At 39.0% G+C, this 14,398-nt stretch overlaps 1 protein-coding gene across 1 annotated transcript in view; it reads right to left on the reverse strand.

Moving 5' to 3' along the window:
• Positions 1 to 14,398, reverse strand: part of camk4 (calcium/calmodulin-dependent protein kinase IV) — a 67,106-nt gene that overhangs the window by 42,932 nt on the left and 9,776 nt on the right. The window lies entirely within an intron of this gene.

A 14,398-nucleotide genomic window follows, 5' to 3' on the forward strand; every position in this document is an offset into this window, starting at 1 on the left:
TCAGCAGTATCCCATAAATTAATATTTACCACTATAAAATGCCGTTCAAATATTTGGAGTCAGTAGGGTTTTAAAATGTTTTTAAAGTCTTTTATACTCACCAAAGCTGCATTTAAACAGTAATAATGTGAAATATTATAAAAATGTATTTGTATCGGTGATGGCAACTCTGAATTTTTTGCAGTCATTACTAGTTTTCAGTGTCACGTGATCTTTCAGAAATGATTCAAATATGCTGATTTGGTGAACGAATGACAGGATTTGAGCTGTTTTCTATAAATATGGGTTATGGGGCATTGACTATTAGCCTCACTGCAGTGCATGTATCTGTAACATTTGTGGACATGTTGATGATGTACACTCACCTAAAGGATTATTAGGAACACCTGTTAAATTTCTCATTAATGCAATTATCTAATCAACCAATCACATGGCAGTTGCTTCAATGCATTTAGGGGTGTGGTCCTGGTCAAGACAATCTCCTGAACTCCAAACTGAATGTCAGAATGGGAAAGAAAGGTGATTTAAGCAATTTTGAGCGCGGCATGGTTGTTGGTGCCAGAAGGGCCAATCTGAGTATTTCACAATCTGCTCAGTTACTGGGATTTTCACGCACAACCATTTCTAGGGTTTACAAAGAATAGTGTGAAAAGGGAAAAACATCCAGTATGCGGCAGTCCTGTGGACGAAAATGCCTTGTTGATGCTAGAGGTCAGAGGAGAATGGGCCGACTGATTCAAGCTGATAAAAGAGCAACTTTGACTGAAACAACCACTCGTTACAACCGAGGTATGCAGCAAAGCATTTGTGAAGCCACAACACGCACAACCTTGAGGCGAGCTCACCAAAATTGGATAAATGTTGCCTGGTCTGATGAGTCTCAATTTCTGTTGAGACATTCAGATGGTAAGAGTCAGAATTTGGCGTAAACAGAATGACAACATGGATCCATCATGCCTTGTTACCACCGTGCAGGCTGCTGGTGGTGGTGTAATGGTGTGGGGGATGTTTTCTTGGCACACTTTAGGCCCCTTAGTGCCAATTGGGCATCGTTTAAATGCCACGGCCTACCTGAGCAGTGTTTCTTACCATGTCCATCCCTTTATGGCCACCATGTACCCATCCTCTGATGGCTACTTCCAGCAGGATAATGCACCATGCAAATCACAGAGCTCGGATCATTTAAAATTGGTTTCTTGAACATGACAATGAGTTCACTGTACTAAAATGAACGCCACAGTCACCAAGTCTCAACCCAATAGAGCATCTTTGGGATGTGGTGGAACGGTAGCTTCGTGCCCTGGATGTGCATCCCACAAATCTCCATCAACTGCAAGATGCTATCCTATCAATATGGGCCAACATTTCTAAAGAATGCTTTCAGCACCTTGTTGAATCAATGCCACGTAGAATTAAGGCAGTTCTGAAGGCGAAGTGGGTTCAACCACAGTATTAGTATGGTATTCCTAATAATCCTTTAGGTGAGTGTATATCTGTAACATATACATATATTTTTCTACAAAACGTGTTGCTCTTGTTGAGCTTTCGATGAGGATAATTAATTATTTGTTGATGATAATTATGTATATATTGTGTTGATACATTTCAGGATGTGAATCATGAATTCAATTTTCTTAACTGGGTATTTATGGGAATGTGTTGGATATTGGCATTTAAAATATTATGACTTTAAGAACAACTGATCATGTGACTCAAGGTAATTAAGATACACCTGAGAGCTCTGACCATAACTGAGCGAACCTGACGACGCTATATGCGAAACGCATTGTTCACTCTCAATGAAATAGAGTAGAAAACAAAGAAGAGTAAAAAAAAAGTCAACTGTGTGCGGTAGAGTGATATTATTATTATTATCATTCAAGTTTGTTCCTGCTATCTACCTGCACCTAAGCAGGCTGTGCATGGACCTTGAGTTGAATTGGAATGCTGATTTGGTGCTCATGAAACATTTACACATTATTACGGCATTGCATTATTATGGCATTGCAATAATATTATTACATTATATACACAGAGCCTGCTGCCGTCCACCAATGAAGGGGAGGAGCACGGGACTCCTGCTGTCTGCCCAAGGCACCTGAGGAGCCGTCGCCGTCCACCGGGCGGCGGAGGAGCGTCGAGCCGTCCGCCGAGGGCCATCCAGCGTCACCGCCAGGCACCGCGGAGGAGATCGCCCAGCTGGTGGGGGACCAGATGGCAGCGCGTTATGGGAACCGGACCAAGTTTTTTTTGTTCGTTTTTTTCTCTCTCCCCTCTCTCGATCTGTCGCTCCTCATGCTTCCGTCTCCATTTCCCCCGGCTTGTCGGTCCATTCCCCCCCGGCCTGTGAGGGACGATGGGGGTATGTGGCGAAGGACGGCCGAGGGACGTGAGAGAACGGCGAGAGGCCGGTGGTGCAATTGCTAATGAGCAACACCTGTGTAGCACACCGGTCTCGCATCTCTCACGGAGGAGCGGAAGCATAAAGGGGGAGCGACGACGTTGATGATCGAGAGAGGAACAGGCCTATATTTTAGTTGTGTTGTGTTTCGTTTTCGAGGGGCTGCTGGCGGTATTTTGGTTTGTTTGTTTTATTTTAAATAAAGTTTCTTTGATTGTTCGCCGGTTCGCGCCTCGCCTTGAACATTGCTTCACTCATACTTAGTATTAAGTAGATGGTTCATGATTAGACTAAGGGCCAGATTTACTAACAGCTTGCGCCAGTGCAAACCCTCTTTTGGCATTAAAAAACGACTGTCAGGATTTAATAAAGACACTCAGTGAAAAATTAGCGCTGAATATCCGTGGACAGGGTTATTTTTACGGCTGACTTTATTGCATATGCATTTGTAGGAGTTTCCCTTTCAGATGCAAAATTTATGTGAGTAGAGTGTTTAAATGAATCACACAAGTGATTTATTAAGGTTTGCGCTAGTCAATTTCCATTGTGCCATTATTTAATGCTCCAAAATCGTATGTCTTAAACCAGATGCTAATTTACGCTGGTCTTGCTAGATGCGTTGGTCATTATGGATCTGACTGCATCTGTGTTCTTTATTTGGCGCGTCATCAGTAGATCACGCGCAGAACTTTCCACTCCCATCAGCGCTTTTTTGGAATTGTGATCTCACGCTAATTTGCCCTGTTTATTAAATCTGGCCCTATGAGTTAAACATAGGTATGCAACTTGTACTGTGTCACTTGTGGTATGGCTATCATCACAGAGAATTGGGGATGGGCTCTTTTGACTTGGGCTAGTAAGGAACTGCATAGTAACACCCTAGCAACCACTTAGAACACTTTAGCAACCATTCATAACACCCCTTAGCAATCGATTTACAAATACTATAAATTGACATAGGAAAAACATTGGAACAATGTGCCTCTACCTACAATTTTGCACAATTTAAAAAAAATATATATATAATTTAGCCTAAAATGAACACTAGTGGAGGTAAAACACCAACCCCTTTTAGTCCTTTTTTACAAACATTATGATTACAGGGGCAGGTTTTATTAATAAAGATGTATGTTGTGTATTTCCTTGCACAGTACTTTCTATATGTTATGACCTCAAAACACTTTTGTTATAGTGCATGATTGTAAACTAATACATTTTGACATTTGTGACACCTAAGCAGCTACATATTTATGGCTTTTCTAATATAGTAAACTTAGTCGGTAGCTCACATGGTACATAAAAATGAGTAAAAAAGTTTAATCTTGTTAGAGGGAGTAGGTTCTTTAAACCTATGCCAGAATACAATAGCTTTACAACCACTCAGAAACACACCTAGATCATTCTAGAAAATGTGCAGTAATGCCCTGTCGAGCATCCACAACACCTTAGCAACTACATAGCAATGCGCAAAAAATAGACATAAACATCTAGTTGTTGTTTACCTTTGTGAGCTTTCAATCTCTTAATATCTTCATAATTGAATCTCTTACTATGGTATTTTGCTGGCACAGGACCAGCACAATATGTTAGAAGCAAGAATCAGCCAGCAGTTAATAAAACAAGCATCTCAGCTGGAAAGTGTCCAGTGTGCAAATAAATGAAATTTGGGTGGACAGCTTGGCTAATGCAATTAAAGCGGAGAGGCCACCTCAGTGTCCGAGAACTAGCATCTGGGTACTCATTAGGAGACCGGTGCCAGATCCACACAGCTATAGATCCCCTGCCTCTCTCTCTCTATGCTGACCGTACCCTCCCACTGACTGTACATGTGAATAGACATCAGGCGAGTGTAGCAACCGGCTTACGGCTCCAATCTGCTCCACATAATCCCCAGGTCCCAAAAATATTGATTTCAGTTTGTTATATAACCGCATTTTAAAGAATCCATACCTACCAGCATTAGTTACAGTTCTGTCAAATGAAACTGTGCATAGAAAACACTGTTTAGATTCTCTTTGGATCCTTAGCAGGGGCTTAAAGTACTCGAGTAATTGTACTTTGATACTGTATGTGCTAGAGCAAATGGAATGCTCATTCAAATGTATTTGCAAAGAAAAAAAGGCCCTTTTTTACTATCAAAATTATTTTAATGTAACAATTTCAGGTTACAGGTATCAGTTTATAACTCAGTTTAATACTTAAAATTGTTCTAGAGCCTTAAATAGTCGTGACATTGAAAATTGCCATTTAAGGCATAGTTTAACCAAACATATAAATGATCTCGTCATTTACTCCCTTTTTGGGGACAGTAAGTTTTATTATTATTATTTCTATTATTTCAATAATTAAAATTTAAATAGTTAAATAATTACTTAAATAGTTAAAATAAATAATAACATAATGATTTCAATTAAATAATTTTAAAGAGATTTATGTAATAAAGATAAAAACAGTAAATAACTTGAATTTATTGTAGACGAATCCATTTGGATTATGTACGTATTAGTTTCAGTTCATATGGATTTCTTTTATGAACTCTTTCAACTTTTTGACATATCAAAGTTTTGGTGTAATGAACTTTCAATGGAGGGACAGAAATCTTAGATTTGTTTCAAAGATGAAAAAAAGTCGTATGGGGTTTGGAACAACATGAGGGTGATTAATATAATAGAATTAAGAGAATACTAATTTTTGGATAAACTTGATTTAAGTTGATTTACAGGTGGGAAGACTGAAAAATGTAAAGTTTGCAGAAGTCCATTTAAGTTTAAAATACTTGAAAATAATTAATTTGGTGGGATCAGAGAAAAAAGAAGACTACAATTTTGACACAGTACCAATAATTTCAAGCCTCTGATCTTTAGCCTGTGATTGGGACTCATAATACTTTGGTTCATTTAATCATTAAAAGTTAATAAAAGGAACTGACAGACGGATCAATATTAATGAGGATCCTTGGCTCACAGGTTGATGACAGGAAATGGTTAGGCCACTTTCCCTCCAGATCCTTAGTGTCTGTCATGGACTCATTCAAAACAAATTAACACAACAGACATAACCCTAACAAAACAAAAAACTTACATATTCAAATGTTTTTTCCTTGAAACAAAATCCTTCATGCCTTAAAATAGCTTGAATGTAACTACTCCCTTGCCTCATTTAGTATACACGGTTCAATGAATATGCAAATTAGCCCCACCTCCACTCACTCACACAGGCTCAGAGGTTGACGTGATTGGTTACAAGGTAGTTTGTGACGTCAGAAACACCAGCGATTTCAAACCGTGTTTTTGAGACTGTCTTTGGTTCACTACAATTTTAAAGAGAATATACTCAGCGATGGAGTTGACTTAAAGCACATTATAAACACCACATAGACATATAAACAACATTAAAAGTTTGATTTTCAGGGGGCCTTAAAAACAGTATCAATAGAACAAGATAATCCAGGATTATGTTAACCCAAGGTTAGAGATTTTGAGAGCACAATTAGTTTCAACTTCATGCACAAATCATCTTATCTTTATCATACAATAAATGATTAGTTGAGATTTTAAGAAATCCTCCAATGATAAGTCACTCCGTCTCTATTAATAGTCAACCTCATTCTATTGCAGCACTCAAACCTTGGAATGAGATGCTACAGGGATTTCCATCTCATTAACTCCCAACTGGACTATTTAGCATTGTTTGATTAAGCATTTGCATAGAATTAGTGGCATTGCATTGTAAGGTGATTGACAGAGTAACTGTCCATGAGCGAGAGCTAATTCAGAAAATGCAGCTTACATCTAAATAAAATAAAATAAAGGTATTTTGTGGCGGTCACTACTAGCACAAATACTAGAGTAACATAAACATCTGACAACTGATTATAGGATTAGCTTTTAGCTAAACCCGCCACCAGTGAAGTTTTAGTGCTATTCCCCTTGTGAAAAAGAATTGTTCTGATTGTGCACTTGTAGTTTTCTTCAAACCTTTGAAGCATAATTTTTTAAAAGACTGTACTTGCAGATTATAAAACATTAATGAAATAAAAGGCGTTATTGTAAGTATACTTAAAGAAAGTACATTTTCATGACTGTTTCTTGAAACACTTAAGTACACTTTTAAAAGTGTACTTTGTAATCATTTTACATTAAAAGTTTTACTTTACATTTAAATCATTGTTTTAATAATCATTTGTCATGTTTAAGTACACTTATTTTGATGTGCTGACTAACATACTAAAGCACATGTAAAATACTTGATTATAATTCTAACTGTATGTTGAAATATATTAACTTTAAATGCAATATTGACAATATGCTAAATTACATTACAAATGTACAAATATATTTAAAGGTACACCGTGTAACTTTTTTTATTCAAAATTTACAAAATGTATAAAATGAGTGATCATTAATCCATCTTCCAAACTAGGAACGCCTATAATCAGTGTTTATATTCTGACAATCTCAGAGGTGGAAAGTAACGAATTACATTTACTCGCGTTACGTAATTGAGTCGTTTTTTTGTGTACTTCTACTTTAAGTAGTTTTTAAAATCTGTAATTTTACTTTTACTTAAGTAAGTTTTGTTTGAAGTATTGTACTTCGCTACATTTGAAATCATATCCGTTACTGAGTAAAAAATAATAAAATAAAAAAAAATAAAAAATAAAAACACACTCCGGAAACTACTGCATTGATTGAAGGGCGGGAGAACAAACACGCAAAAAAGGTGACGCAGACCCAGCTGTATGGAAGTAAAATAATGTCAAATGTTTTTGAAATAAAAAGCCTCGGCAATCTACTGCTTTTCCTGCAGTTCCTGGACTTCAATGTTGAATTTACTGTCGAATTTGAACCACTGAATTTGTGGAAGCGAATTTGCAAAGCGAAATAAAATGGACCGAAAATTGCCTGTTGAATATAATAGGTTGTATTTTTAAACAGTTTAAATATTTTGGAAATGAAATATGAAGGGTGAATATGGATTTTTGAATTTTTAATAATGAAAATGTGTTTGAAATGTTTTTAATTGAAATATTCACAGCTTAAATATTCAACCATGTTGAATTTCAGCCCATTAAAAATGCAAGCCCTAAAAATACAAAGCATTAAAATGCAAGCATGGTTAATGCAATGCCTATTTTTTTTCAAGTTGTGCAATTCAACAGGCTTTTTATTTTAAAAAAATTTGACATTATTTTACTTCCATACAGCTGAAGCTGACAGCGAAGCGCCCTCGAATTTGTATGAAGCGAATTATGGCCAGTATGGAAATACTTTGGATGTAGAAAAAAGTGTGGTTGTCCTCGAGGGTAGATATCCAATTTGCAAAAATTGTGGACACAAAATGGCTGCAAAAGGAGGATTCATAGGACACCATCCCTCCTGCAGATAAAGGTATGGCCCGATTATAACGTAAGGCCGAATGATTTACGTGATGCAGAGGGAATCCCAGAATCCAGTCATGAAAATGGAATTTACATAACGCAGAAGATGTCACGTAAAACACGCAAAATGATGGATGGATGAATACATGGAAAGTAGAACTGTGCAATAAACCCAATCGCGACATGGTCTGTGAATATTTAAGCGCGAAAATACTGCTATGTAAATGTATAACCTGCTTGTTCTGCGTTTCTGTGAATCGGTGGGAAATGAGCTGCTCCACTTTGTCTACTACATACTCAAGTACGCGTGGTGTTGAGTGTGGTGATTTATTTAAACATTAATTAAGGCATATATTTTTTGTCCATGGTTTAATTTAGTAAATCTGTTTTTTGCAGCTCTTCCCCAAAAAATAAAAGGACACAAGTTTAAATTTTCATTTGATTGCCACCGTTTTTGATAATATATTTTGAGTAAATCATAAAAAGGAACATTAATTTTATGAATAAAATACATGGACTATATTATTCTTAAAAAATGTAATAAATTATTAATGTTAAAAATTAGTTGTTAATCTAATTCATTATCAATTATTGAATTTAACTGATTAGACATGTTCTATTGAAATTTTAATAAACAAAGCAAACAAATGATTTCAAGTTTGTTATAATAAAAGCATTTGTTCAACCCCAAAAAAACTGCTTCCTTAAATTTAACTGTCATTTTAACTGATGATAATGATAATATACTTAATTCAATAATACCATTTATTTAATACTTGATTAATACTGTAAACCGTGATATTTTCTGAGACGTTATCATACTGTAAAAATCTCATACCATTACAACCATACATGGGAGAGTCCCCCCACCCCACCCCACCCACTGTTAAAAAAGTATCTCAGTAACTTTTACTTGAGTAAGTTTTAAATGAGCTACTTTTTACTTTTACTTGAGTAGATTTTTAGACTGGTAATTTTACTTGTACTTAAGTAAAATTTCATTGAAGTAGTAGTACTTTTACTTGAGTAGAATATTTTATTACTCTTTCCACCTCAGAACAATCTTAGACCGAGTGGGACACTCATACATAAACAAGTAGCTCCAGCCACAAGATGCGTACAGTTTTGTATATAAACTGCTAGAGCGCCAAAAGTTAAATAGTGTACCTTTAAAGACCCAATGTGATGAAAATCTAGTTTTTAATGTTGTTTAGGCCTATATGTCTATGGGGTGTTTTTAATATGCTTTATGCTTGAGACAAACCATGTACAAATTCAAACAGTACTTTCTGTTTAAAGGGATAGTTCATCCAAAAATGGAAACTATAATTATAAACTCACGCTCAAAACATTATGTTCAGTAAATTATGTAAGTAAATTGTAAATTCAAATTGTATTTATTTAGTTCTCTATTAAAAGTATGCCAAAGTGTACTGCTTTTGTCTTACTATCAGCATGAAGTCCGGTCCACATTCCAGTTTAATCTGGCCAAGAACCACCCACAAGCCATATGACCGTCATGTAACCATAAACCAGATTAAGGGCACGTAAATCCTATATTATATAAAGTCTGAGATTAAAGTGGAATATACATATATAGCCAAATATATCTAATATACTTTCTACTAAAGGCCGAATTATTTATGTTAAAGTCAAAGCAGCTCATCACACCTGTGGTGATGTGCGCTGTTTCTCAGGTGGATGTATAAAAACTGGCCTGTTGAAAGAATAAACTCTAGTACACTCCTTTTGAAAGCTATAACAGGCCGGCAGATGGGAGTCCTTCCCGTCATAAACCTCCATCACTATTAATGGCTCAAACTCAACCAATATTCATTACGTTAATAATATCACATTGTGACTGGGAGATACACAGGGCAAAACAACTGCATGCACCAGTTATGGGCAGATTATTATGAAACACATGAGATGATGATACAGCCTGATTTCTCTCAGGGGTACTTGATCCACAGACTAGCACATTACAACACTATGTGTCTATGTGTCTGACATGATTGAAATTTTAGATCATTTACAAAATGTAATAACATGTGCTGATTCACACATGGGATTCAGACATGTACGCACAATATATCGGCCACCATATCGTTATCGGCGGATATATGTTCATTTTTAATGTTATCGTTATCGGCCCGATAAGAAAATTTGGCAGATATATTAAAGCCGATAAATAATAGATTTTTTCCTTTAGCTGAAACACTTCAGATGCACAATGTTCGCCATGATGATTTTGAATTGTTGGAAATATGATTGGAATCACTTTGAAAAGGATAGCGGCTACATAAAATTATGAGAACATTAAAATTGTTTGATTGAGACATGGCTTTTAATGGTGAGACTTTTGTTTTTGTAATCAAGCTCTCAAAGATTATATAAAAATATGGATTTAGATTTCAAACATAAATAATAATCGGTTATCGGCATCGACCAAAATTTTCATATCGGTGCATCCCTATTTTTTTTATTAAATGTTAAAAATCTTGAAAACAATTAGCATTTAAAGTAATATTATAAGATGTTCAATTCTTTGTAAATATTTACTGACATTCCTACCAAAGATGTATTGATTCTAACCAGGGAGTACGCATTGGAATTATATTAAAGTAAACAAATGTATAGGGAGTAACAATTAGGGCTGTCAATCGATACATTTTTGATCAAATTAAGATGATACGCTGACTAATTAATCTAATTGCATTTAATCACATATCATTAATTTCAGAGACACAAAAAAAAAACAAGCAAACAAGCAAAATGCCACAAAATTAAACAATTTGAAGACATTTCATTATTGTCGCAGACAGAAGGAATGAACTCACATCACTAAAAGTGGCTTTAGAAGTCCATATTGTATGTTTTAATTCTATATCACTTATAAAGCCTACATTCCACAGCAAATTTTGAGCAATTTAGTTTGTCAGACTTTAAAAGGTAGATTTACGGGTTGTTACCTCGTTCTTTGTTGTTCTATGTAAACCTACACAAGATGGATGTTTTTGACCTATATGCACTATTGCGGTATACACTATTTGTTTTTACCCCTAAACCAAATCTATCAGTGTCTGTCTGACAGAATATTTTATGCAATTCATTCACACCGCATGGAGAAAATAATTTGAAAATGCTTAAAAAAGAAACTCCTCACTCATTTCTATTTTTTCTTGGTTACTATTTTTAATTAGTACAATTTAAAGTAACTTTTTTAATTTCGCTCAATTATGTTTTTGGCTAGATACTTGATTTTCCCGCAGTATCCATACTTTCACTTAAGTATAATTTCTGATTACTTTTTACACCTGTTTTAGCCAATCATTGGGCGTTTACTGTACTGACAAGTCTTAAAGAGGCACAGTTTCACACTAACATTATACGTGAACCTCAAGGAACATATTAAAAAGTTAAAACATACAGTATTGATATAAACATAAAAAAAATACATTATAAAAAAAATCATTAATATTATAATTAAAGATATTACATATAAAAAACTAAAATAATAAAAAAGGCATGTGATAATTTTTTCTATTTATAAAATGGATAATGCCTATTGTTAAATACATTATTCCAGTCATTCTAAAATACACCACATAACCAGGACTACAAAACAATAGCAGAACCACTGAAACTTTATTGCTTAAACAGGACTCAATTTTAAATTTTATCAACTAAATTCAGTTGCATCATGACCTACAGATGAATTTCAAACAAATCCCAAGCAAAAGGTTCGCAATCATAAAACATCTAACGGTAGTACTCATAGTGTATAATTGTAAATAATGTTTTGGATGAATGTGGCTCTCTAACTGTAACCACATCCATCACGTGGATTCTTAACCGTAGCTTTCCTGTGCACTTAATGCACAGCTGAGTCAGTGTGGAAGTGTATGTTACACAAGCTGCTCCTGTTTCTGTTTTCTACTTTCCAAGCATTATATAATCACAGCAGAGACTGAGAGAGAGAGTGAGTGTGAGTGTGAGAGGGAGGAAGAGTAGCTCTCTAGGGAGTGTGGTAGGCTTCATTATTCAGCTCGCTCTGGCTTCTTTAGGATCTGGGCGCTTTGCATCTGGCCCCATTTACAAGAGTCCTGCATCTATGCCCATGGCCAACTGTGAGCTGATAATGCTAATGTATGAACTACTTTAAACCTCTATTCATGGCATTCTTTGCTTGAGATCCATCTTAGATCTTAGTCCAACGCAAAAATATTACTGGGAATAGTTCACCCTCATTTCATTCCCGCCGAAATAGGCGTGGCCTTGACCTATAAATATAGCTCGACAGGCTGATACAGACTGATTTTTCATCTCTTCAGTGAAGCTCACTCATCGCTGGATCCAGAGTGAGAAGCCGCGCTGTTTGAGAACAAGCCTGCTGCGGGACGAGCCTCTGAATCTGAAGCCGCTGGCCTTCACCTCGCAGTCTTCAGTCGCCGTACCTGCTACGCTTTCCGGCGTTATATCCTTTTACCTCTGCGGACAGTGTTTTCGCCGCCGCGACTCACATTCTCTTTCTCTCTCTAAAAGAGCTAGTGTCTTTTTAAAAATGCCTAATTCCTGTGGCTCGTGCCGAGCCGCACTCAGCGACGTGGACCGCCATGTCATCTGCGTTACCTGCCTGGGTGAGGATCATGCGGCTCTCGCGCTCGCTGACGGCGGATGCCCTCACTGTGAGCTGATGCCTATGGTGACTCTGAGGACTCGCCTGGCATCTTTCTCGGAGCCTGCACTTCTGCCTGCTGTAGTGCCGCGCCGCAAGAAGCACCGTGCTCAGCACGCCCCCGAGCCTTCTCCTGCCCGCCAGCTTTGCCGGCATCGCTCGAGTCGCTCACAGACGGACAACGGCCGCCGTCGGCCGCCGCTTCCGCCATTGACATCGACGAGACAGCCGAGGCCTGCTGCTCTATCCTGGCATTGGACAGTGAGGATTGGGCGAGCTATGTGGACCTTCCCCCCTCTGCCCTCGAGCCTTCAGGGAAACGGGCTGGCATCGAGTCAGAGCTGATGCGTCTGCTCTCACAGCCTGTCGACAACCGAGTGGGAGGCGCCCGCGCAGCCTGCGCACAACCGGCTGGACAGATGCTTCTTGCAAAAGGACCGCGCCCCGTCACAGTCTAGGCCCGCGCCATTTCTTCCTGAGCTTCACGAAGTCGCAAAATCCTGGAACGCCCCCTTATCGGCCAGATTGCGTACCTCTGTCTCTGCAGCATTCTCCACGGTGGACGGTGCGAAAGATAGAGGGTACCCATCTCTTCCTCCAGTGGAAGCAGCTGTAGCAGCCCATCTTTGCCCGCCCTCTGCTGGACAGTGTGCTCAGACGGTGCTACCCTCTAAAGCCTGCCGTGTGACTACCGCCATGCACCTTCGCGCTTACACCGCCGCTGGGCAGGCTGTATCAGCACTGCACACTATGGCCATACTGCAGATCTTCCAGGCCGACCTTCTCCGTAAAATGGACGAGGAAGGACCGGAAGCTATCAGCGTGACGGATTTAAGAAGCGCTACAGACCTGGCTCTACGCGCTGCGAAATCTGCTGCACAGGCCATTGGGCGAAACATGGCTTCTCTCAACGTGGCTGAGAGACATCTATGGCTGACGTTATCGGAGATGACGGACTCGGAGCGCTCTGTGTTCCTCGACGCGCCCATCTCCTCAGCTGGCCTCTTTGGATCTGCTGTCAAGGATTTCGCGGACAGATTCGTCGAGGTCCAGAAGACGTCACAGGCAATGAAGCACTTCTTGCCAAAGCACTCTAGTTCCGCAGCAGGTCGCTCTAAACAGCCGTCTGCTCGGAGCTCCTAGCCGCAGCCGCAGCCCCCCTCCGCCGCTTCTCAGCGCCGCCAAGCCCGAGACCAGAGTCCACGCTCTCGCTCTGTTGGCCGCCGCCCCCCTCCGCGCGGGCCCCGGCCAAAGATTGAGATAAAGCCCGAGGTCTCAAAAACTTACTAGCCTCCCTAGGTAAACGACGGTGTTTAAATCCCGCAGCGGCCGGATTTTCACCAAAACTTCTCGCTCGATCAGTTCCAAACAATGTGACTGTTCCAGTGTATTTTGCAGTAAACAAGCCGGAACCACAGCCCGCTTGCCTGCACACAAACGCCGTTTTTACAGCGACGCAGATAAATCTAAAAAAGAGTATTTTCTGGTATTCCGGCCACGGCCAATGGTGTTATAAAAATGCCAACGACTGAGTGCTCATTCCTACACACAGACACAGCCCGCCACAGTACAGGGTTCGCACAAATAAAATCGACTCATGTCGATTGTGCATTAAACGTAGTGAATGTGCCCACGACACAGTGCCCACAAACACTACACGATGCATGTCCCACGGTTTCTGTAAAACTGAAACCAACACACATTCAGTCAGCTCAGGCCGACGGTGTTCTCAGTGCAGTGAGTGTGCCCGCTGTCTCGCGCCCACATTCCCTCACAGACATGTTAAACCCCACGGGGTTCGTCCCGCTCGCTCTCTCTCCACAAACTGTCATAGGGAAGTCGAGTGCGGCCAGGCTGCCCGCTGTGATCAGCGCGCCCCCCGCCTCGAACACTGCAAACACAGTGTTTACTTTTCAGCACACCGGAGCTCTCCGGTCGC

Source organism: Siphateles boraxobius, unplaced genomic scaffold (genome assembly GCF_051911475.1).
Source record: "Siphateles boraxobius isolate OS27281-9 unplaced genomic scaffold, OSU_SipBor_1 56, whole genome shotgun sequence".
In the NCBI taxonomy this organism is placed as follows: domain Eukaryota; kingdom Metazoa; phylum Chordata; class Actinopteri; order Cypriniformes; family Leuciscidae; genus Siphateles; species Siphateles boraxobius.